We start from the raw sequence: 26563 nt of genomic DNA, 5'->3' as shown, positions 1-26563 counted from the left end.
TAATTATTATAGCTACACGTTGGTATTCTAAAATCTGATTTCAAATAGTTTCACGCGGTGTCTACAATGGAGTAGTAAGCCTTTTAGGTCTAAATAAGAAATTGACCAATTACAGACAAATGCGAAGAGAATAATCGACTACGATTGATCAATTTCTCACAGCTTAAGTTCCTTTCTACTCTATTATCTGGACACAGCGGCGCGTTATTTTATCGTTACGCTTTTTATTGCTGAACTAATGTAAATAACTTCCTACATAAACAAAGTGTCAGCGGAACAGGTGACTCTTCCGACTTTAACACGCAGCGCGCAGTAACATAATATTTGGCATCGCAGTAGAAAAAGCTGCAGTCGTAAGGCTAGTATTACATTTGTCGTACGTACATATTTTTCAAGTTTATGGCTGCAAAACAAAAGGGTGCTGTCTATCTTATTACCAATCAACAAGCTCGAAAAAATTATCTTGCGACAAAAACGAACCAAAACAGACCGGAATCGAGATTCGATATCTCGAACGTCTAGAACGTAAAAGCGCGACCTTTCGAAAAATTGCGCGCAAGTATATGTCGTGTCACGAGAACCGCGGGCTCACAATTTTACAAAGTTTTCGAGCAAAATTCCAAGCTTTTCGCTTCGGATTTATCAACTTCTTTCTTTTTCTTTTTATCAATTACACTTGTCAATTAAATTGATCGAACGCGCGCGAGGTCCTCGCTCGCGACTCTCTCGGACGGACGGCCTAGCTTCTCCTGCGCACGAGCAGAGCCATGTAACGAACGTGATCCGCACGTTCAAGAGCTCTGCGCCGAGAACAGTGCGCGGGGTCCTTCCCCGCGCCGCGGTCCCTCACGTCGGGGCCCGACTTCCCCACTTCCCGCGTCGACTCTCGCCACCCGCCGGCACCGACGGCCGCCGTCGTTGTGTGTCGCAGTTACACCGAGTCCGTTCGCGCACTCGCATTAAATTCCGAATCCGCGGCGGCGCGCGTGCCTAAACACCACCCGTTCGGCCCATCTTCATCCGCGCCCCGGTTCCCTTCCACGCTCCTCTCTCTCGCGCGAGGGATTTTCGGATCGCCATCACCATCGCCACCGTCACGCGCGCGCGCGCGCGCGAGACCGGGTGCCGTTCGTTCGCTTGTCCTTCGACGGCAGTTAGTCTATCGGCGGGGTGTCATCGGGAGAGGAGGATATGCCCATCGTCCGCGTCGAGTCGTACGAAGCGTGATTCGCGTGTGATTCCTCAAGATCCCGTCGAGTGACCGAGAGAAATCCGAGATACGTAATATATGTAATACATATATTACGAATCTAGGGATTGCGAAAATTGGCGCGAGTTACGGTGAGTTACACCTGCGCGGTGCTGCCAGCGAGATACGCGTTCGGAGAGACGCTATTACCGCTATTTGTGTCATTCCTTCCTTCTTTCGCGTTTGATAAACGATTAAGATATATAGAACGACACAAATACATGTATAAACAGCGATTATTTCATCTTTGTTTAACATCGACAAGCAATAAAGATGTAATGATTCGCTGTGTTACGTCTATGTATGCTAGAAAGCAAAGTTTCAGCTTAACGCCTATTCTACAATGACCGTAAGCCACAAAAATTAACCAATCGTAATCGATTATTCTCTTCATATTCAATATTACGATTAGTCGGCTAATTTTTACGGCTTGCGGTCATTGTAGAATTGGCTTAAGTATCGCGTTTGAAGTTGCGCATAAGGCGTCACAAATTTGAATTCGTCGCCACGCGGATTTCAAATTAGGGATTCTTAAGTCAAGGGGAGGGGTAGCAAGGAGTAGTAAGGGAGGTGCAACAAGGCGCTAGAATAACAAGGGGGAACTTCCGCGTCCTACGTAACGAGATTTACGAGATCAATCGATATCGATACGGAGAAAGTTCTCGCCACACTCGCGTGTGTCGCGCCCCGAAATTCGAGAGTCGCGCGCGCTGCCCGTTTCGCGTCGTAACGAGCAGGGCGAGAGTGAAGTATGTGCTTAGCGTGTATCAACGAGCAATTCACGTGCGTGGAAAAGCAAACGTGTTCTACATTTCCGCGTGACCGTACTCGCTTTTGAAATCGAAAATCGCAAGATGAGGTTAAAGAATTTCCGTCTCGTCGTTGACGAAAGAGTTAACCTGGCTCTTTGTGAAAAGACTTGTCTCGATAAAGTTCTGAAAGTCAGTTACGAAGAATCGTATAAATATCTTATATAAAGAAATAGCATTTATTAACCTTCCGGAGTTTATTTAATAATCCTTTGAGTAACGGTAGATCTATTGAACTTATTCAATATTATAAATCTCTTCGTCAAAAGCATCAAGTAAGAATAAATTTTTTTTATATTGCGTCTGTAAAAATTTCGATTGTACTCATTAAAATGTATTTAATATTCATTTTTTTTTTTTGCGCATTGTGCTATTTTAGTTGCGTTAAATGAATGTGTTTTTTAATTAACGTTACTATAATTTTGAGAAAAATGCATAGAGATCGCTATTATTTTCTGTAAGTTAGACTCTCGAGACTCAAGTCGCGATTAATAAATCTGTTCTTTATGGTTTTAAAATTATTAGGTGTAAACAAAACTTCTGAGCTTTTTGTTTTTATAAAATTCAATTTTTATTTAGAAGCAAACAAAAAGATGTTAATCAGCTAAATAATCCCCGTTTGCATCAACGATCTTTTGCCATCTTTCGGGGCAGCTTGCGGATTCTTATCGATAAAAGCGGCTTCGAGGCGATAAAGTCATTAATGCATTTTCGTATTTCTGTAAGTGTCACAAACTGTGTATCAGCCAAGTGATGCTGCAGCGCTTTCACGACATGTGGTCGGGCGTTGTCATGAGAAGTAAGATCACTTCACGACGTCATTGGCCGCAGTATAAATGGTCTCTTTTCTTCTAATCGCATCGCTCAAATTGATTAATTGTTCTCGATATCGGTCTGCCGTGATTGTTTCACGCGGCTGTAACAACTTGAAATACAACACACCTTTCCAATCCCTCCTGCTGCAGAGCAAAACCTTCTTGGCATGGATATTGGGCTTTAGCGTCAATGTCGCAGATTGACCAGGGTCAATCCATGATTTCTTTCGCTTCAGGTTATCATAAGGAATCCACTTTTCATCGCCTGTAATGATTTTGTGCGGAAAATCTCTTTTCCGGAACTTGAAAGCAAACTGAGCGCGCCGTCGATTTTTAATGCCTTTCCTCTAAACTTTTCCTATTGCATGTAAACGTAAGGAAATGACTTGCTGCGTAACACACCAAACTGTTCCGCAAGTTCCTTTTCAGTTTGCGCAGAGTTTATACCCAACGATGCTTGCTGTTCGTCCAGTATGTGGTTTATCTTCAAGACCAAAATCTCCTTGGCGAAACTTTTGATACTATCTTTTACACGCAGCATTTATACTTAAACTACTTAAAGCGTTCTGTCCATAAATCACTTCAGTGACTCCAGTATTTTTCTTCAGATGAAACGCGAAGTCGATGGAAAATCGAATATACTCTTTTGTTATTGCCATTGTAAGTACTAATTTTTAAGATTGTGTGCATTAAACGCCAAACCGCATAACATTTTAAAAGGTCCAATGTCAACGCTTTAAAACCGCAAAAGAGAGAGAAAATAAATAAAATTTATTAATAAATTTCGCTCGCTTATTTTTGCAATGCAAATTAAAATAAATAAACGGTCTATTATATCGAGCTAAATGAATTTAATGTTGTTCTTAAATTTTATAACGTAAATGGGAACATAAAACTAACTGAAGTGTCGTACGTTTCGGAACTCACAGATCCTTCTTCAGCGATTCTTACAGATGTTTGTCGTTGGATTGATGATATTTTCTTATGTGTGATGATGCAATACAGACATGCTGATATAACAATTATAGTTCGAATTGATTTTCCTGTTCTCAATGCGAATGTACCTACTGTAAAGGCATGTAAGACAGGATCATCATTACAATTAAATTCATCCGATCGAGTTGAACGTAAATGTTACGTAAATAAAATTTAAATTCGGATTTCAGTTGTATGAATCTAAAGCTCAGAACTTTTTTGTATACCTAATATATTGAGAAAAACATTTTAATTTTAATAATTATTTGTTTCAATATAATTCTAAGTAAATATTTCTAATAATATCTTTATAATTGTAAACATATATTTATTTGATACAAAATCATTAATTTAATTTAACTATTATCTTTTTATTTAAATATTTATTTACTGTAAGTAAATGTTTTTTTTAATGCTATAAAAGAATTATATATTACGATTTAATAAATATTTTAGTTATAATTTAAAGATTTTAACGATATTATTGGCTCATTGCCCTCTTTCTCTATATTATTTGATTTTAAATATTTTAGTATACGCGCTACAAAAGAATTTTCTCTTAAAATTTACTCTAGAAATATATGATAGTTGTAGTACAATATTTTAAAGATTTTTACCATGCATTTCAATAAAATTAATCAAACTTATTTTATATTTTATTGTAGTTTTATTAGTGAATGAGATAGTGAGAAAGATTTACATAATATTCTTCGAAATGCAATGTTGTTCCGTGACTATTGTGTATCAGGATAATTTTTAAGAGAAAAAAAATTCTTTCCGTGTACTATACAATTTTTATATCTAAAGTGAAATTGGTATATTTGATATTTGACAAAAATGAAATGAAAGTTGTAGTGCAGTGTAGGGCAGCAATAAAAAATAAACCTAATGCGATGCGACGTGGAGCGCGTGCGCACACAATAGGCGCAAAACGGCACGACTTTTTAAATGCATTTAATCTTCCCCGTTGACTTTTCGTCGTAAAAGTGGTGCGCGACTCTTATTTCTGGCCGCGACCGACGTGTTGAAATTTTACGTAACCGGGAGGACGAGTTTTTTTTAAACAACCGTTCCTCTTCTTTCCTTTTTTCCCTTTTCTTTCTTTCGTTCCCACCTCGTTTAATCGAGTTTCCTGCGCATCTCTCCATTCCCAGGTCACCCGGCCGGTGGATAAAAAGATCGAATTTCCTCCAATTCTTTGCATTCTGATATTAAGGTGTCTCCGACGAACGATGAACACCCGTGAGATTCCAAAATTCATTCATTATACATTTTTTTTCCTAGCAATTCTACTTCCAACTTTTCGTCAGGAGAAATGCATTGCCGAACAAAGTGCCAAAATAAACTTGAGTCAATTTTACCTCAACTTTATTTTCTCCCGATCAGTGAAGATCCAGATAGAATACGGAGTCATAATTAAGTCATAATGATATCGCAGAACGGTAATTCATGATAATTCGAAAGAAGATGATACAAGGGGGAAGATGCCACTTTATTTATATTATTAGCATAGAACATATATCGGCCATTCTGACTGCGTAGAAGTATGCAGATAATAGGCAAAAAAGCAGGGATGGGACCAAGTAACTCGTTACTTATAACGAAGTTACAGTTAGTATAGAGTTACTTTTTTTCAGTAACTGTAACTTAATTTCGTTACCTTCTTTCCATCTATAATTATAACTTAACTTTGTTACACACATCTTTTAAATAGCTAATAATTTATTTAATAGTTACTTTCATAGTTATTTTATATACGATATTTTAAACTTATTTGTCAATTTAGTGTGCGGTAGTATTCACTTGGCGCTATAAATGCTTCGAAACATTTGATTAATCAGAAAAAAGAAATTTAATTAAAGCTTTCAATGAACTCTTGTACACCTATTTGGTCTATATTTTTGGATCTAATGAAATCCGCCAATCAAATATAAGAGCGCTCAGAGAATGGTTGTGTAGTACTAAATGCACCTGAGCCATTATTTTCTGAATGCAATCACGTGACCCATTTTGGATTAGTGCTGGAATTTATTTGCAACTTTTAGCCGAATATAAAAAGAATTTTTTTTACAAAAAAAACATTGTATATGTGTGCTATTTCATATTCATATTCATATGTATTTATATTACTTTAACGAAAAACGTCTTCACCATACAATTTTCTTATCTTTTGAATAAAATTGTATAACGTATAAATGTAAATCAGTCTTTTTTTTTAATTTTCTTAAGCTGCATTACTCTGATGACTCCATGTATCATCCTTGTTTAATATTAGATGAAAAACCAGAGTAAAACGATACACGAAGGCAGTCGAGTAATGTTTTTTTGAATGCAGCCCTAATGATATCGATGCTACTAGTAAAAATTCCGATGAAAAAAAGTAACTCAAAAGTAACTTAAAGTTACTTTTTTAGTAGCTGTAACTGTAACGAATTACTTTTCGAAGTCAATAACTTGTAACGGTAATTACTTACTTTTTGAAAGAGAAAAACTGTAGCTGTAATCAATTACTTTTTTACAAAGTAACTTACCCATCCCTGCAAAAAAGTGCAATTACCAAAATGTTCATGCCACTTGACGTTGAAAACTATATAACAAAATACAAAAAGGTAGGTCGTGAAATACGCTGTCTTTTTTTTAATATTTAGTACGCTAATAGATTTGTGCTTCGATGTTTACCGTAAAATCAAACAAATGATATAGTTTTGATCAGTGGTTCCTGGCAGTCATGCGTGACTGATACAGATTATAATTTGTAATATTCTTATATGCGTAAAAGTTTACAATTGCATATTTCTCTTACACTTGAGAAAAATATGACAGCAAATACAAAATACAATTTTTCCTTTAATACCGTTATTAAAACGATTTTATAGATTACAATTTTATATGCTTTATATATAATCCGAAATATTTCAAATTAATAAAATGCTGTTTAAACGAATAAAAGAGTATGTCTAACATACTTCTTAAATTATTCTCTTTCATATTTTCTCAATTTATGTTTTATCAGTACATCTTTATGTGTTTTTTTAGCTGGTAAACTCTTGATTATAGACTGTAAATGCAAGTTTATATTAAATTGAAAATATCACATTATTTAATTACTTGTGATATTTTCTCCATAGGTGATGACATATTATCCGTATATATAAGGGGAAAATATTGTAATACTTTTACAGAGGATATGTGACATATCAATTCTTTTCAATAATACGGAATGTCAAAAGTTTGATTCGTGAATTTGTGTGGATAAAGAAAGTTTTCTAGAATATAAATAATATTTTTTTGTTGGTTAATTTAAAATAATAACATTAAGAAGTTATTCAAAAAATAAAGGTGGCGTCTTCCCCCAAATTACTTTATTATGACGTGATAATTGATACTGAAAAATGAACTTATAAGTGACAAATAATAATCATGCTGCCATCATTGTGATATTATTATAACTTCTGTCTTCTACTTGGAGGAGTGCAAAGAATCAAAATTCTTGTGATATCGACACTTGTGACGCCCGCTATTTTTCACGAAGATCATAATGCACGTTTCTATCTTTCTCTCAACCTTCTTCCTCTCTCTCTTGATATCTCTGTGTTGTGCAGTGACATACGGGAATTGATGCATACGGAATCACGCGGAAGCGAGAAAACAGCTGCCGGGAATCGCGCGCGAGGTGAGGAGGCACGTAACGCCGATCCTTCGAATCAACTCGACTTCCCTCGGTTTCTCGCCGCGGGAAGCTCTATCGGCGCACTTTGTGCATTGTGTACGTGTAAGGAGAGCAATTTGCACGACCCACCTTCCCCTCCGTCATCGATCCACTCATCATGCTGAAGATCTCGTCGGCCGCAGCAATGGAAACATGAGGACCGTGACAGATCGTGCATCCGATCGACGTAACTCCACTCCTACCGACCATAAATGACGTAAGTACCCTTCATTTCGTCACGCGACACGTCGCGAAACACGTGGGTCCGAATTCGCGGCACGATCGAGGACCGCCTATTTCCAAATCGTCTTGTACCAAATCTATATTTCGTAAAAATCGAGGTTACGTATTATAAATAATGTAAATACGACATTGCTCTGCAATCTTTATCTGCAAGCACTCAAAGACGATGTTGAAACGGATTTCTCGATTGGTGGCTGATCAATTTTAAAGGAAATTAATAATGAACACACTCCTGACAATTCAAATAAATAAAAACGGACATTTAGGAGTTAAGATTCAAAATACGAATTAAAAATTTTACAATTGTATATCGATTTATTTAGTGTTTGTTTGTATTAAAATTATTTTATTAACTGTATAGTTTGCTCAATAATTTCCGCATCTGACTCTTAAATTCACATTTTTCATTATTTATTTATTTGATCAATTTTAATTAAGGTAAAATGCAAAACAGTGCAACTTTTTTCTTGCACGAGTTATGAGTTATTCGCATATTCCTTTTCACAAATTCATAGGAAAAAAACTGACAAAACTGAGATTTTATGGGCTTAAGCTGCAACCGCAAAGTTAATTATGCGCATAAAAAAGGTCATTCACTATAATGCAATCGAATTTCGACCAAAGAACTTTTATTTTGATAAACTTTAATTAACGAACTTTTGCACTTTTTTCACGATTTATTTCGTCATTGGTTGCTAAATGTGCTCAACAATGACAAGGCTAATATTGCAATCATCAGTCAGGACACGCGGATTTTTATTTACAGTAGAGGTCACGTTTTTAAGATCGAGATTTGAGCATTTCGGTCTTGAGTCTGCTACGCACGATTTCCACACGTAACATCCGAATAAGTCAAAAGTACTATAATCCATAGAGGATACTCTATCTGGCCTAACTAGCACACCGTGTTTACGTAATTGGCATCGCACGGAGAGTTCGAATAAATGCTTAATTAAAAGTCACGTGAAATTATACGAGCCTAAAGGAGCTAATAGATAGCATTCCTGGCGACGTTGCGAAACCAATGCCGACGAAGAATGCAGCGAGGAATGCCATTTGTCGCCTCCGCTTATTCACTCCTGTGTTAAATTAAAAGATGCACGCGTACGTGATTTTATCATTTATTTTCTGTAATATTTTCTATACAGTTTGGCATATTGATTTATTTTTATTATTCTTTGTTATCGATTTTGTTGACTCTCAACTATAGCTATGAGAACTATTATATTAGGTGTACAAATTAATTTTCGGCCTTTTTTGATCAATTTTGACATTTATTTATAAAAACATGAATACAAACTCAATCTTCAAAGTAATATCTCCCTTGCTATTTATACATTTTTTTCACCTCTCATGAAATTGCCGGATTTTAAATCGGATGATGGTTTTGAATTGATGAATTCATCGAGGCTTTTTTTCGACCTCTTGAACTGACTTGAATCGAGAATCAGTTAGGTGATATTGTAGAGCTCGAAATAGGTGATAATCCTAACCTATAAGTATGGAGAATACGTCGCATGAGGGAGAATTTTCCAGTCTAAATCGCAGATGGTTTCCAGAGTGTTTTTTGCTGTATGGAGCTGGGTTATCCTGCAGCAGTATCACATTCCTTCTTCCACTACCAATAAATGGCCTTTTTTCTTCAAAAACGTTATTTACACGATTCAATTGTTGATAGAGCTCAGCAGTCACAGTCTGACCTTGTCGGAACAACTCATAATAGATCATGCCTTTCTGATCCTACAAAATGCATAGCGACACCTTTTTTTGCATGGATGTTCGATTTTGCGATGCTCGTTGACGGCTCACCTTGACGGACCCATGATTTTCGCCTCTTAGGATTCTCGTACGATATCCACTTTTCATCACAAGTAACAATTTTGTGGAAAAAATTCTTTTTCTTGAACCTAGAGAGCAAGGAGAGAGTAGTATCGTGGCATCTGCTTTTGTTTTCGGGAGGGCGCTCATGAGGGCATCATCGGGATTTCTTGCGAATTCTCCCCAGTTGTTTTAGACGACAGGAAACATCTTGCTGGGTTCCTCCAAGCATTTTTGCAAGTTCTAATTTAGTTTGGCAAGAATTCTCGTTCATTTCCTCCAACTCCACGCCTTCCACTTTTTTTGGTTGATCAGGGCATTCACGATCCTCAAGGTCGAAATTTCCCTCTCAAAACTGTTGGAACCATTTTTTACACGTACTGTACGATACAACATTCTCGCCCAAAGCCGAACAAATCATTTCTTTTGCCTCAGCCGAATTTTTTTTAAGTTGAAAAGCGAAAAGAAGGCAGTGCCTCAAATGTTGCTTTTCGAATTACATCGTCTACTGCTGATTTTTCAGGTTATGTTTACAGGAAGATCAAGTATTGTACCTTATTTTAAAGCTAAAAGATGGCACTTTAAAATAACTACAGAGGGGGTGGGGGAGTTCATCTTAAACGGGTTCTGAGGTCGCTGAAAGGTAGGCCGAGAATTAATTTGTACACCTAATACACTTATAAGTTCTAAAAATAATTTTATTGGACCATCGATATAATTACGAGGAAATTCAAGCATGATGAGCAATGCCTGTTTGAAGTACAAAAGTGTAAATGAATTTTTATTTTACAGCGATTCACGGCGGAAGATTCAAAGTTTTTTGATCTATAATTTAGAAGATATTCTTATTAAAAAATTGTAGGTTGTTGTCTCATACACAGAAAGGATAGTTTTGTTGAAATATCTAAAAAGATCTGAAGAGATCTGAAAATAACTTTGTTGAACCGTCAAAATAATGATGTAGGACACTCAAACCGGTTTTTAAATTGTCAAAACTTTTTTCAGCATTGCTCATCATGCTTGAATTTCCTTGTAATTATATCGATGGTCCAATAAAATTATTTTTAGATTTGTATCTAGCTAAATTTTTATATACTGCAGCAAAATCATTCTTTCCGTGTATAGCTATAATAGATTATACAATCGTCTAAATATTTATTCGTTTCGGATTCAAATAATCTGTAATTGTGATTGAAGGTTAATTGAAAGACGTAATGATTCTTTCAGTATGACTTTAATTTCTGCATGAGTAATGTATCAGGAATGTCGTGTATATACCGGTATACCTATACGTGCGTAGCACGTGGCATATTGCTTGCCAAACAATCGTGCGCAATTCGTACGATTCGGGAAGGAGAGAACGTTTCTGTTTCAAGAGAGAAGGTAGACCCGGTTGTGCACGCGTAGCGTCGAAAGCGAGATCTAATCACTCTCGTTTCTTCTCACCAGACACGGGTCTCCCCGCGACCGCGAAACGGAGCGTCCTCTTGGCGAGCGTGCGAGCTGCGCTCTTGATTTCTTTTTCCTGGAGGAAGTGGAATCTCATTGTCAACCTCGCGGATCAACGAATGTTCTTACAACGGTCTCACGTAATTAATGATTTCACGCTTACGTCAACTCCGTGGAATTAATCGCTTTAATTAAATTACGGAAGGAACCATTTTCACGAACATTGCCAATATCTACACAGTTACATCGGCAACGATCGCGAGATAATACAAGAGAGCGGATACAAAAAGAGAAAAGCGGCGCGCGTAAAAGCGCAGGGTGGAATAAAACTTTCGTTTTCAATATTTGCGATCGTACTATATATGCTCGTATGCACGAACCGAGACCGACGAGAATCGTATATGTTGTATAACGTAGGTATGCGCTTATATGGCTCGCTATCGTTGACCCGAGAATTGCTAATCGCTCCAATTAGGCATCGTACCTCCAAAGTGGAAGAATCTGATCTCGTTTGGGAGAACGAATTGCCAGCATCTGGGAACTTAAATGTAGCCGCGGAGAAAATGCGGAAAACTATACTGCTTCTATAATAGTAGTAGAACTGTTTGAGTTTTTCTTCATAATGATTATACTTTTCAAACAGTTGTGCGTATCGATTTTTCGTTGTCTCATTTTATTTATTGCCGCCTAGCTTTATCGAGGCTCGCATTGCAGGTTTCGCGTTGCAGCTAGCCGATAACAAGCCTGTTAAGATTTCAAAAGTCAACATGATCAACAGTACACGAAAAGGATGGTTTTGTGCTGAAGTATTTAAAAATTTAGCTATATAGATCAAGTCAGAAAATAATGTCGTTGGACCATCGAAATAATTATGTAGAACGCTAGAATTTCATAACATTTTGCAATATTTTGTACATCATGCTTGAGATTTCTATCTAATTACTTTGATCTAACAAAGTATCTAGCTAAACTCTTTTATACTTCAGCAAAACTAATCCTCTGGAGTAAAGACATTTTTATCAGAGTCTTCTTTTTAATCGTATTTGATAAATACAAATCGATGGTTAGACGTTATTATAAACAAAAATTAATTAAATTACGAGCTTCTTTTAATAAAAAAAAAAAATAGATAAGCATCATACATGCAATGTTCCACGTATATATTGTAAAATCCGTTTCCTGAATACTTTTATATTTCACAGTTTCATTATATAAAAAATATAATTCTTCAAAGATGAATATAAAAGAGCTGCTATACTTGTCGATTCGGTTTACTCGAAGCAATATTCGCCATAACTATGTGAGTTAACTCACTTTTGCATAACACGGTGCAATTATAGACTGATATATGCGACGCTGCGAAGCCGAGGTTGCTTTCTGTTTCTTTGCTCTAACGGCTGATTTAATTTACGTCGCTTTCACGTGTGGGCAAAGCTGTTACTAATTGCGCGGAAATATTCGACGCGCCACGAGTTTCCTTCCGCTTGGCGCGAACCGTTTCCTCGATCGTCTCGTGCACCACATTAACGGGACTGCTGAAATCAGAGTTTTGATACACGCCGTTCGCGTTTCAAAGAGTCTTTTAAGAGGGGGAGGGCACTTTCACGCTGGGGAGAAAAGCAACGTTTCGATAAGTATTCGCGGTGAATAGTTCACGTACAAAGTAGGACGCCGCAAGTGTTGCGTCGATCTCCATTAACTCTCTGGTAGCATAAATTTTATATCACGCACAGCTCGTTTCGTCTCCCCGACACAAATCGATCATTTCGCGTAAACGTGTCATAAAAATAACAGAAGGACTTAATCTTATTCTCGTGACATTGCGACATATATTTATTCAATTAATAAGAGCTGCAGCACATAAAATGCATAAACATAGCACAGCGTAAAACCGTCTGGACCAATAATAATCTAGCATAAAGTTGATTTATGTAACATGTTCATTGATTCAGACACAGTTGTATTCTATTTTTGCTATAGTCCTAAAAAATATCGAGAAGTCATAAATGTGTCATTATTGTGAAATTTGCTTATTCAATAATGAAGCAGTTAACTAAATGTAGAGTAGGAAATAACTGAAAGCTTCTATTTATCAACTATCGATAATCATTCTAATGACGAAAGGGTTAACGGTTAATGATTCTCTCCGAGACGGATGTATTGAATTGCGAAACGTTCCAGTGGGAAATATTTTAAGTCCGTTTCGCAATTGCGGTTATCGTCTATCACTCGACGTCTCCCAACACACACCGTGTCAAATGGCGGAAAAACCGCACGAGCGATCCCACCGATAATATGATAATAAAGATACATATGATATATGAACGTTACGTCCGGGTTGGCAGTTTATGTACCTCTTGAGACCGCCTGTAATTCCCCGAGCGAGTCCGTCGAGCACGTAAAGGACATCCCCGACAATTATTGTTGGGTAATGAGTCCAGTCTTGAGGAAAAGGTTACGTTCGTGCCGTTTTGATTTTTATGGTTTCGTTTCGAGGCAACAATCCGGGTTCTTTTTGTGTCTTCTCTCGTTACATTACTGCAACGTTCCATGCGCATAACATACGGTATATATTGAGATTCTTCTTTTTTGACTCTCCAAACAGACCCAGTAATACAATGCAATTATTTTAAGTCAAAAATACGTTTTTTTTTTTTTAAATAAAGTTCTATACTATTTTTATCTTTATCTTCTCAACCGTTACATAAGAAAATAAAATGTGGACTCTCTTACGTCGTTGGATTAATATATGATATACACGTCTAATTAAATCGAACTTAAATTAATATAAGCAACTTTGATGATAAATGTTTACCTTTTGAAAGAATCGACTGTAAAAGAAAAAGATTGAAAAGCTGGTTGCGTACAAGTCGTGCGTGCTTCCGAGTGACACTCGTGTTATTAATCGTATGTATTAATTACTATTCCATGCATTGAACATGAATAAAGTATCGCCTCAAAACCACGATGACTGTCATTGTAAACAAATTAAATCATAAATTGCGATCATAAATATTCTAATATAATGCGTAAAACCTTGAAAACATCAATTATCATGTAATGCTGCAATATAAGCAATATTGGTATTACGACGACTGCATGATTTACAATGGCAAAGGCTGTGCGTTTCGTTATATATCGCAAAATAATTATTATCGTTGAAACCGCCGTTTTAACTGCCACGATTGCCTCACTGTTCTCCATTACGCAATCTCGCTCCATCGCGCTCGCATCTTTGAAGAGGGTTGACTCCACATCGTGGAGTTCATCTCGTAACTACTATTATTGTGTTTTCGATCTCAGGTTAATAGTTGTTATTATAATAAATATTTCTCACATCCGACGTGAGAATCTATCAACGCAAATTCCTAGAAAACAAAATGTGTCTTTTAGCTCCTTTTATCTTATATTTTTTCATCTCGAGTTAATGATATTTTTTAAATATACTACAAGTACGGTTCTAAAAGAAAAATACTGATGATTGTATGAGAAATATTTCTTTGATTTATTAAGAATACCGACTATTGATATCAGATCTTTTATACAAATGATATATGTCATTAGTATTAAGTAAATAATAAAATAGAATTTAACTTGGCGCCGACTGTTGATATCAAATCTTTTATACAAATGATACATGTCATTAGAATTAAATAAGTGTAAGGATGGTACCTCTTAGATCTTTAGAGATAGAATTTAATTGGCCGAAACGGTTTTTTATCAGAGGCACGCACTCTTAGCGCTTCTTTTACCTTTTTTTTTTAAAAAAGGTAATTTTATATACGATTGTAGATTTTATATAATGAAAGATTAAGAATACGCAGCGAGAATGAACTATAATGGATAATGATTATAAACAAAAATCGTGATTCGCTGTGAAACTCATGTAAATTTTGACATGGGCGTATCTATCAGTGAGGGAATTGAGGGGTAAAAATCAAAGATTTTTTATTCATTTTTTAATTCTTAATTATAAAAAATGTAACTTTCTCTCTCACTCTCTTTTCAACTCTGAGTAAATCTTTTGTTCTCACATAAAATATTTCTTTCTTCCTCTTTCAACCGTATAAGTAATTTCTGGAATTAGAGCTGTGACAAAGTGTTCTCCCTAAATTCTTTGAATCTCAAGAGTACTCTATTCGATCAAATAGAAGCAACATTTTTCTTGGTTAAATTTGCTATTTATGTAATAACAAAATTGATGGACCCTCTCCTATCGAAAAAAAATTCTGGATATGTCTATGATGAAAGATCAAAGCATTATCGTTTTCATTCTCGTTTAATAGATACATCATTTCTAAAAACTTTCATACAAAAATCTCTGCAATTCAGAAAGTCGAGACCCTGATTACACATCATACATATAATAAGGTGATATAGATGACGGTTAGAAACGTCATTGCCAGCGGAAAATTACGGCCCGTAGGCTTTTAAGCACCAAGTCATCTGGATCAGCTGTGCGCGTCCGCTCCGCATCGAGCGTACGCTCGACGATTGCAAAAGTGAATCGGCGATTTCTTGAACGTCGAAAGTCCTTTCCCGTGAGACTGTGAATCGCGAACTCGACTTCGAATCGATGCGACGGTGACTCTCGCCTGATCGACGTTTCATGGAGGAGAGAATGTCGCGTCGTGGCAATACGACGAACGCGGTATATCTTAAGAATCATAGGCAATGACCCATATGACAAAAATCTGTCAACTAATTCGCCGTATCGCAAATAATATATGTCATTAATTGACTGGCGCGTCAGGCATAACGAAGAAAGGCGAAATCGCGACATCGTCGCTCTCGGTGAGTTCATGTCTCGAGACATTTACGCGGATTATAAACTTTCATCGCTCAATTCAGAGATATAAATGTTCTCTGTCAAGCACGCGGTACTTGACAGCTTTTTCCTTTTTTTCATCTTTGTTGCGACCATATAATAGTATGGTTGCGAAATGATAATGACTCCCTCTCACAGTCATAGGTTTCAAGCAGCCTCTTCTCACTTTATCGTTGTTTTACACCTTGTTTACTGGAATACTTAATGAAGACATGCTATAAACTCGAAAATGAAGTGTGTAGGATGATACGTGTACGCGAAATAGCGTTTCTAAGTAACTACTCGAACTATCACCGTTGTAATTTTGTTTTAAAAAAGAAACAGAAAAAGGACAACTTGCGATCACAGCGTACGAAATAATAACGTACTATCGCTTGATGCAATTATCCCAATCCTGATGAAAATAAAAATCGTACGGAGCGTATATTTTAAGTCGTTATACTCTTCCTTTACATTCAACTTAAGCTCCATTCTTTTGCTAGGAAAGTAGAACACAAAAATCATAATATCATAAGACATTATCGTGACCTCATTTGTCACTTATAAGTTCATTTTTAGGTATCAAATGACATCATGATGACGACCTATGATACGATTATGACTTATGACTCTATATGTTCTATCTAGTTAGAGAAACACCGCGACGCGTGTCGAGTTTACGAGCAGCCACGCCGGTATATATCCTGTCAGTAAAAAAAGAATTTACTTTCAATCGCGCCGTAGCATTGAGACACAGCGGCTCACGTGGAACACCACGTGAAAACAGCACACGTAGGTGGCGGGAACGGCCGCCTTCTAAAGAACGACAGCTCACATGCAATTAGGGATTACGATCGTGGACGTCTGACATTATGGCGAAAAGGGGGATCCCTCAGGTGCGATGAGCGATTTGTGACTCTTCTTCAGGTGCGATACTTTTGCAGCCACGGTTGGACGAGCGTGCTTCTCTCTCTCTTACGCAACGAATCGCCCGATCCGAAGATGCTTATTCGCGATACGAATCTTTTCGCGAGACAGCACAGCACGGTCTCTCGTATGTACGTGCTTGTATGGTACAACTGTCCATAGTTTTTCTTTTTTTTTTATTGTTTACGAAAATACCTCTCCAAAGTGAGGAATGCAGATTTTTTGGAGTTATCAATAATCATAACGTGACAAGCGATGTCGTCTGCCTTTCAGGATTCAACACGTTTGTTTATTTTGCGAAATGTCCATCCTTGACATGTTTATTCTTAGATCTGTTCTTTTCAATTGAACTTATTGCACCATTAATTTTTTCTCTTTTTCTCTCTACGTTAGAGAGAAAAGAAAAAACGATGATGCGACATGGACATCGGATTCGGTTTCAGGGTATCGATCATGAAACTTTTTCCCTAGGATGAAAAGTGAAAAGTGAAAATTTTTACCATTGAAGTTAATGGAGAAATTTTTCACTTCACTTTTCATCCTAGGGGAAAAAGTTTCATGATTGATACCCTGAATGTCAAAATATATAAGAATGCCATAGTCTAATCTCCGGTTTAAAAAATTGTTTTTGTGTGACTGTGTGTTATTATGTGTTTCATTTTCAATTACAATCTATTAATTCTCTCTTGCGTCTATACGCGGCCATTCAATGTTTCCTTGAAGGCAGACATTCATTATTTTATCCACGGTATAACGAGAAAAAGATTAACTGTAATTTTTTTTAATTGTCGTACTTTCTATAAATGATCGCGTTTATATATGTATATAGAAAGAGAGAGAGAGAGAGACAATCTGCACGTGCAATAGAGTTGACGCATAAGAAAACGACAGTGGTATATTGACGTATCAATTATCGATCCGTGTATAATCCCGTCTGCGGTATCTCGCGGGTCAAGGATGATGAGGACGACAGCATCGGCCGGTGACATCGTCGACGACGACGACAACGCGTTGCTCTCCGCGTCTCGGTATCGTAGTAGCGATACGGTGAAAGCTGATATTTTGTAACAGACTCTTGCTATTCCGTTCCATTCCGTTCCATTCCATTCCATTCCGTGGTATTGCCCGTTGCAGCTGTTCGTTCCTTGGCTCAACTCGGCTCTCCTCATCGTATACACGAGGCTCGACTGCTCGAGTCGTCTCTCGTAATCGAATGCAAGAACCAAGCGGTACAATGGTAGGCGCACCCAGAATACATTTTTCCTCCCCGTCCACGTTCCGCGAGATTCTCGCTTCGTAGCAATATGAGATAGTTCGCCCATCGACGTGAAATAGCGAATCGCCGAGGTGTACGAGTCAGCAATCGAGTAACACGTTGATCGAGTGACGCGATGATGACAGCGAAACGGAGTCGTATGAAGAAAAGCGAGATAGATATTCTTCGAGACAGCAAAGAATGTGGAAAAGTTACAATTTGTATATAATTTCATGTATTTATTGCATTCATTATAATTTATACTTCTTATTGTTCTTGTTAAATACAGTATCATCATAATTCGTAGAATAGAATAATTTTGGCTCAAATCTTGTTAATAAGATAGCACGTCAAAGTCGGGATGTGTAAGACGTTTTATAAAAAATGTTTTGATAATGTCTTAAAGACATTTTAAGACGTCTTGCATTCTGTTCTGCAATGGATTCAGATTCCCGCTTGAGTGTCATCCAGACATTATTCCATCCTTGATCCTTGTTGTTTACCAAACAAGAATGGCATGACATATAAATGTACCAACATTTCAAATATCATAAGCTTTTAATATGTACATCTCTAAGTTATTTATAAAAATTTAACAACAAACATATACATATAAAGGGCATATAAGAGTCTGAGTATTTAAAATAACCGTTATTCATTTAAATAATATAATTGATATTTTAATAATATAATTGATATTTTAATTAATATATAGTATTAAAAAACATGTTTTTTTTTAATACTCAACTCTTATATGCCCTTTATATATGTTTGTTGTTGAATATTAAGAGTCCTTTACTAATTTTTGTTATAAAAATTTAGTAACAAATTTATTTAGAATCGTATATATCGTTAAAAGTTTAATATTTGAAATGTTTTTGTCCAATAATTAGTTTATATTCACTAACTGATACATTTACCTTATGTGTCATGTAGGTATTTTGTCTGATGTGAGTCAAATAGTTATCCCGACTAGAATTATCGATATCGAACAAAGATATTCACTATGAATATATATTCACCATCAATTAAAAACTTATTTATATTTACATTCTGAATGAATATAGGTATTATATCAAATATTAAATAAATCTTTTGTTCTGATTGATCAAATGTGATATATTTGATATAATACTTATTCACTCAGGATAAGTATAAGTAGTTTTTGCATTTATATTCATAGTGGATTCTATTCGACATTGACAACCCTAATCTCCCTAATCTGGGACAAGTTATTTCATTTTATAATTACAAAACACACATAAAATAAAAACTTATTTTTGACTGCTTATATATCAGTCTAAATCATTATATCAGTCTATTGATTCTGGCAGCTGTCTTAAATTCGTCTTAAATATTTGATGGCGGAAAAATGCGCGCAACCTTGACACGCGCCTTCCAGACTGCGGATCTCTATGGCGAAACATGTCTTGAGCGACAAGTGCGCAGATTATACTAATAGAGGTCCGAAGTACAAAAGTCGAACCATCGATCCGAAACGAGAATATCGTGATTGAATGAATAATTAATTAAATTTGTACCTTACGTTTTATACACTCAGTTCCAAAAAAAAAGTAGTACACTATAAATTTGGGAAAAATTTACCAAATTTCAAATGATCATAAATTATGAAGATAAAAATATGTTTAAAAAAAACAAAATGAAGTTTGAAATGTCCACTTTAAAATTATTTGAATGGGATTGGGTCTTTAAATCGATTCTAATAACATTATCAATCAATAGAGCACATACAAATTTGTTAATAATTTTTTTATTTTTGCATAATTCTCCATATTTATAAAGTTACAGCAATTTCAAAACGCAATTGGATGACTGATTATTTAAACGCGACGGAATTGCCCGAACTCGAAAATGGCGTCACGATGTTACTGCCGAATGCTGTACCGAAAGCGCGTAATACGTATTGTACGAATACATTGATATTTAATGTGGACCGTACATATCATAACAAAATATAAACATGAGCAAGTTGATTGGATTAAAAAGTCATCCGTGCTGTTTTGTACCTTTGTGCAAAAACAGCGCGAAAAATGCATCCAGTAAAGTATTTGTGACAGTCCCACGTGAAGAAGCAACAAGGTTATGGTTTCGAGTGGCAGAATGTCCGAATGAACCAACAAAATTAAATTATTTTTGTTGCGAGGATCATTTTGTTGTAAGTATTCAGTAGTGAACTAATATTATTATCTATATTTCTAATGGGCGCATAAATAAACTTACATTGCGGCTTTTGCATTTCTAACCTCAGCAGCATTGAACTTGTCACTTCGTTTTATAAATTCAGTCACCATAAATATGTCAACCTTAGGCAAATTTGTTTAATCAGCTTTAATAAAACCTGATTCTAGAATATTTGCTACATTTAACACGATATTTTTTCGATAATTCGACGAAACACTTTACAAAACTGTCATGCAGCCGGAGGCGCGAAGACAAAAAGCAACATCGTGACGTCACACCAATAGCGTCGCGTTTTCATCCGTTTGAATTTTCATGAACATTTGACCTTTATTATTAAACAAATATAAACAAATTTAACGATTTTATTTTTATGAATCATTTTTATAAAGCACATTTTGATAAAAATTAACCAAATTTATAAATTTATTTAAAGACCGAATTGTACTATAGGTCTTATTTTCAAAATGGCGAATGACAAAGTAAGAACATGCAAAATTGACAATCAAAGGTCCAACTTTGCTGCGGTGTGAATCGGGTGTCGTCGCTTAATAGGACAACATGAAAGTCAATGTATAGAATTTTATCTTTAAAATTTTTTTTATCGACTTCGATACGATCATTTTTCGCTGAGTTATTCAAAATGTAAGATACCGCTGTCATTAGCTCAAATTATGCTTGTAATTTTTCCCAATATGAACTGCATGGAGTTTGATTAAAATTAAAAAAACATGAAAGGTTATAAATGTCATGAATGTTATATTTTAAATGCTAATTACAAATTTTTACTTAACATGAAATATTAAGATAATAATTTAAATCTACAGTTAAGAGATAATTGGAAGTTTTTTAAAATATTCTAATACCTATATATACTACATCGCATACTTATCATCACATAACGGTAAATTGTCTGTTATTAAAAGGTTTCTCAATAATATCTCTTTTCAACACAAAGAATTTTCATTATTATTCTTGAAAAAAATTGTCTACTTATCGCCATAGTAGAAATTGTGCAACTAGTAGAATTTTTAGTCAAGAAGATGGTTGTGTAACATTAAATAACAATGTTACATAAATTTATTCTGTTTCTTATATCGAAAGAAAGATACCGAGTCGATTCGGTTGCTGCACAACTTGCACAAACGTTGATCATATTGTTTTTAAATAATTGGTAATACAATTGAAGCACGCTCCAGTTTATGTATAATTAATGGTTTCATTAGAATTATAATTTAGAAAAGAACAGTTTTATCGTTACATTAAAAAATAATAGATTAAAAAATCTGAAATGCCAACATTACGTGATATTCTTCGCAATATATTAGAATAAATAAAATTAAAGATTTTAATAATAAATAAAATTAAAGATTTTAATGAATCTTTGGCTCGTAGCCCTGTTCTCTCATTAGTAAAAAATCTTCTTTTCTTTATTTCAACACATGTAAGATATAATTGATAAATCGAACAAACTTGTAGTGAAGTTCAATTTTAATTATGCTGTCTCGTCCGGATGGATAATAATTGTAGTAGCGCTTCGCTGCGGACAATTATATCCATCCGAACGAGACACAATGCATAATTTATATATTATATTTTTGTGTGCAAATAATGGTTCTCTCTCTCTCTCTCTCTCTCTTCTTCAAATAGCATGTAACAATATAACATCTTATTTCTTTTTTAAGTAATAAATTTTATTCGTGACGACCAAGGATCGTTATAATCTTTTCACACATTTTTATATTTCTTGAATATTTTAGCGTGCAAATTATATATTTATTGATCAAAAATAGTTCAAATATGATGGTTCATTAGAATGAGGGTGTTAATTTGTTGTCTTGATATTGAGGTGCGAATTATAATTTGCACATGACAAACGATTGATTCATTGTACCTTGATGTGTATAACATGTCCTTGATTGTGGAGAATTGTCCATATCTTACATAGCGAAGGGAACAATCGTGCCAAGCGATTTTCTACATTTCAGGTATGTGGACTTGTTAACGCAGTTCAAGTAGGTCTCACAGATATCATGAGTATCCGTCTAAATGTTCAATCAAGCGCGAAGACTTATGGGGGTCGCGTTTTTACACTGATAATTTTGTTCCATATATTTTACTGTTTTAAAATCTTAATATTATTATGCTACAAATATCGTAAAGAAATACCGTAAAAAATTAATACACTAGATACAAATGAGGTAATACATTAGATGCTAGTGATACACTAGATACGGTTGAAAGAAAGTTTAAATTGAAACCGAGTCAGGTAACAGTTAAGGAAGGATAAATCCGGATTTATGGCTACAAACGTTTTCCTACCTAAATTCGAGATTAAAATAAAATCTCTTCGGTACCGTTATTCATATACGTTCTATATTCGTCTGGATTAGAATTACTCAGCGAGAATTCCCTGGAAGATTTATCAGAAAAGATTGCAGGCTTTCAGTTATGTGTGTGTGCAACCGAAATTAACAGATCGTAATGTTCATTTTTCTCCGTAATGGAGTAGTCATCAGTCCGACACATCACTCACGGTACCGCGCGGTTAATGATCCTTATTTGCAAGAATACGTGTGCTATTTATTTATGTACACGATGTATGCGCGTTACATACTTTGACCTGGATCTAAGCAAGAGTTTAAAATGCACCATCGAGAAAAAACGGCCACGTAGCGACGGACATTCTTCCAGCGATTATCATTTTTACGTATAGTCTTGTCTGTCATTATTACTAATAGCCCCGCCGTTATAGCGTCAGTTACATTTAGAGGTAGCACTTGCAAGTGCAACCTCTTTAATGATCGTACAGCTGTTCCGTACAGAACGGCAGTTCAACGTTTGAGTCATCTAACAAATATCACGTGTTGTTTTTTTTTTTTTTTTTATATATTAAACGCGCACGATGCTTATTGTATATATACGTGAACAGTTACTTATCAAGCTGCCCACGTACATTAATAACAAGAGATAAACGACAATGAGAAAAATGATAATGAATAACAACAATGAATTCGGAAAGAACAATTGCAAAGTCTTTTTTTCTTGTTTGTAAAGAATTATATATTTCTTTAAAGATTTAGTAGTTCTGGGGTAATGACCTCAAAATCTGAAGCTATGAAAATGCGTCACGTAAGACGACAGGAGATTTATTCTCGCGCCGCTAGCCCGACGAATTTTTCGTGCGCGTCATGCGTGCGTCGGCTTACATACTAAGCGTAGCTTTTGAGTTCTCATTCGGTGAGGAGATTCAAGAAGATTTCCATCTTATTGTTAGATGCTCGGTATAATTCGGCGGCGACGAGCCCTGAGTTTTTCATTCTTGTGCATCTCATGTCGTGCGCGTGATTCGTGAACGGAGTGTTTGTTTGAAATATATACCGTGTATCATAATTGAGTAAAAGGAATTCTTATAAGGAACTTCTCGCGTTTTTTTTATGAAATATAAAACCAGTCGATAATATAGTGCATATATAGTACAAAAGTTAATAATATCAATAATATCTAAAAAAAATTTCGTTGAATTTTACCGTTTTGAAAACATTTAATTCTAAATTTATAGAACTTTTTACGTTACAAGTTGAAGTGTAACTTTATTCTATAGTTATTCTTTTTTAAATTGAAACACTTGCGTATAAAACAGCAATTTAAAAACTGACCGTATAGTTTGAAAGAAATTGATATTCTTCAATGAAAAAAGTGAGAACATATGTTAAATGGATGATACATGTACATCAAATGAGCATCTTATTTATCAACTTTTATTTTGCCATTTAAAAAATATTTATAATAACATGTATAATGGTATAAGATATTGTTAGTAATTGTTTACTCTATTATTTTAATCGTTTTATATATTGTTATGAATAAACTGTCTATTGACAAGAAGGTAGTGCGAGAATTTCTTATAAATACATATAAATGCGTGCTTTGACACGTTATTATGTTATAATGTTATACTGAGCTAGTAATTTATCCTAATTCAAATGTTTCTTTCTTTTTGTCCGAAAGGATAAGAATTCAACTAATTTTTATCTTGATTTTCTGATGATTCGAAAGTTCCTTACTTCTGAATTAATCTCGAATATATTTTTCATCCACCTGTTTAACTTCCCCAACCTGTGTCGAAATTCAAATGCACGTTTTGTGAACAGTGTAGAAAATATGCGCACGTCAGTTGGCACACGCAGATTCGTTTCATCATGTCGGTCTGAATTCTGACTCGGACTGCAAATCATTGTGGCTACATCATGGTTTATGATGTTTGAATACAGGTCAAGGCTGAGAACCGCTGCTGCACCGATTTAAAGAAAAACATTCCGCCGTTAGGTGCAAAGACATAATAACAGTCGTAATTAGTTTAACGTGCAGGAAATTAACAAAAAGATACTGTATACAGTGATAAACGGTTGGCGTGAGCCTCTTTCTTTCGCTGTCGCTCGTCGATCGTGCGTCGAATGGTGATTTGCCAAAGCTCGTGAAGAAATTAAAATTTATTTATGCAAATGCGGTCTGATGCCCACGTGGATTTATGGATGTGTGTGGGAAAACATGAAAATTGAAACCAACGTGAATGTCAGATTGGATGCTCGGCTGTTTTCTTCTGCCCGTTCGCATACGTGCGCTTTACGTTTACGTTTTTGCAAACGTGTCCGTTTATATTTATATAAAAAGGTGATGCAATTAACTTCTCCGCAGTTTACGTAAGAATTTAGACGGTGACATTTCATTTTTGTCTATGCCTCGTGGCGAACATATAAATAGCATCGATAACACTTCCTTTATATAATTTGAAACGTTTCCTCCTTGTTTTACATCGCGAAAACAAAATTGCAGTGATGAGAGACTCTCGAATTATTAGGTGTATAAATAAGTTTCCGCCGTTTTTTTCATCAAAAATTGGGTATTTATTGTGAAAGAACGGTACCTATAATGTTTCATTCGAAGTATTGTCCATCGCTAGCCACTACTTTTTCCCATCTTTCTGGTAATTGGTGGATTCCACGTCGAAAAAACAAAAAACGTCGAAACTACGTTCTTTGTCTTCGACGTCAAATTCACCGTTCTTAAACTTTTGAAACCACTCACGGCAACTTCTCTCACTTAAGGCAGCCTCACCATATGCTTCTACAAGCAATCGATGCGCCTCAGCTGCAAATTTCTTCAAATTAAAGAAGCTCCCGCAAATGACGCTTATTCGGCTCAAAATTCGACATTTTCACACGAAAAAAGATATATGACGCTGATACAAAATCGCTAATATTTCAAGATTATATTGTTGCTAGATCGCCAACCTTACGATATGACGTTTTACAGCAGACAATTTTTACCATAATATACTGGTGGCGCCATCTTTTGTCAAACGGCGGAAACTTATTTATACTCCTAATTATATATTATTCTTTGAGACTTACAGAATCTGTCTCTTATCATTTTTTAATTTTAATTCTTGTCTATTCTGATAATGTTTTAGTGATGTTTTTTATTTATCACAAAAAAGTATTTCAATAATATAAAATAAATTTAGCTCTCGAGATTTAAAACAATAATAATAAATGTGAAATTAATTAGCAATTGAGAGCTAAAAATAAACGCAGTTATTCATGCGTGTAATTAATAAAAAAAAAGGTATTTAATCAAAGACGATCTTCGCAAGAAATTTCGCAAAATTCGAACGTTTCGGCTCCATTCGAGCCATCATCAGCGATGTCGAACAATGGATGCAGGCAGGCATTATTCATTATTAGTCCGAGTGAGTAGCCAAAAGAGCCAAAAAAAGTATTTAAATTGTGAATTCTTTTTAATAAAACCGACAGGAGACTCAATTCCCTTTTTCCCTTCTTTCAGTGCGATGCAGTGCGACTGTTAGCTAATTTGTGTACGTATTGCGTTTCCCGTGTTCGAATGTTGAAAGAATCGACTACTCGCTGTTGACAATCGCAACGAGAGACACCGGTGTGTCACCGGTAACGCTCAATGTCGTCATTGTCGCACGGTCTGAAAGCGGCATTTCATTGCGCGCTAGGTACATATCGAGTGTTTCGCACTACCATCCTAATTGTAATCTGCTGACTGAAAAGATTAAACAGTCATGGCGTTACCGTCGATAGCTTCTGTTTCATCATCATGTCGAGTAAGCCATGTATCATGTTGATTAACAGGCATCCGGAATTGTGTAAAGAAATAATGTGACTTCGAAGTTTAATTTTTTTTACAACGATTGAAGGACAATTCTAAAATAGAGAGAGAGAGAGACAGAGAGAGAGAGAGAGAGAGAGAGAGAGAGAGAGGGAGGGAGAGAGAGGGAG

General features: G+C 35.6%; 1 protein-coding gene across 2 annotated transcripts in view; it reads left to right on the top strand.

Annotated features, from left to right (window-relative positions):
• Window positions 1-1214: 1214 nt before the first annotated feature.
• sona (sol narae metalloprotease) overlaps window positions 1215-26563 on the top strand; it is a 67046-nt gene continuing 41697 nt past the window's right edge. For both annotated transcript variants that reach the window (XM_018546845.1, XM_018546846.1), the window contains exons 1-2: window positions 1215-1341; window positions 7451-7774. The gene's annotated coding sequence lies outside the window, so the exon portion shown is untranslated. The remainder of the gene's footprint in view (window positions 1342-7450; window positions 7775-26563) is intronic.

This window comes from Cyphomyrmex costatus, unplaced genomic scaffold (assembly GCF_001594065.2).
Source record: "Cyphomyrmex costatus isolate MS0001 unplaced genomic scaffold, Ccosl1.0 scaffold590, whole genome shotgun sequence".
NCBI classification, from domain to species: domain Eukaryota; kingdom Metazoa; phylum Arthropoda; class Insecta; order Hymenoptera; family Formicidae; genus Cyphomyrmex; species Cyphomyrmex costatus.
Note: the sequence above shows the minus strand (reverse complement) of the source record. Positions and strands in the feature narration are given on the sequence as shown.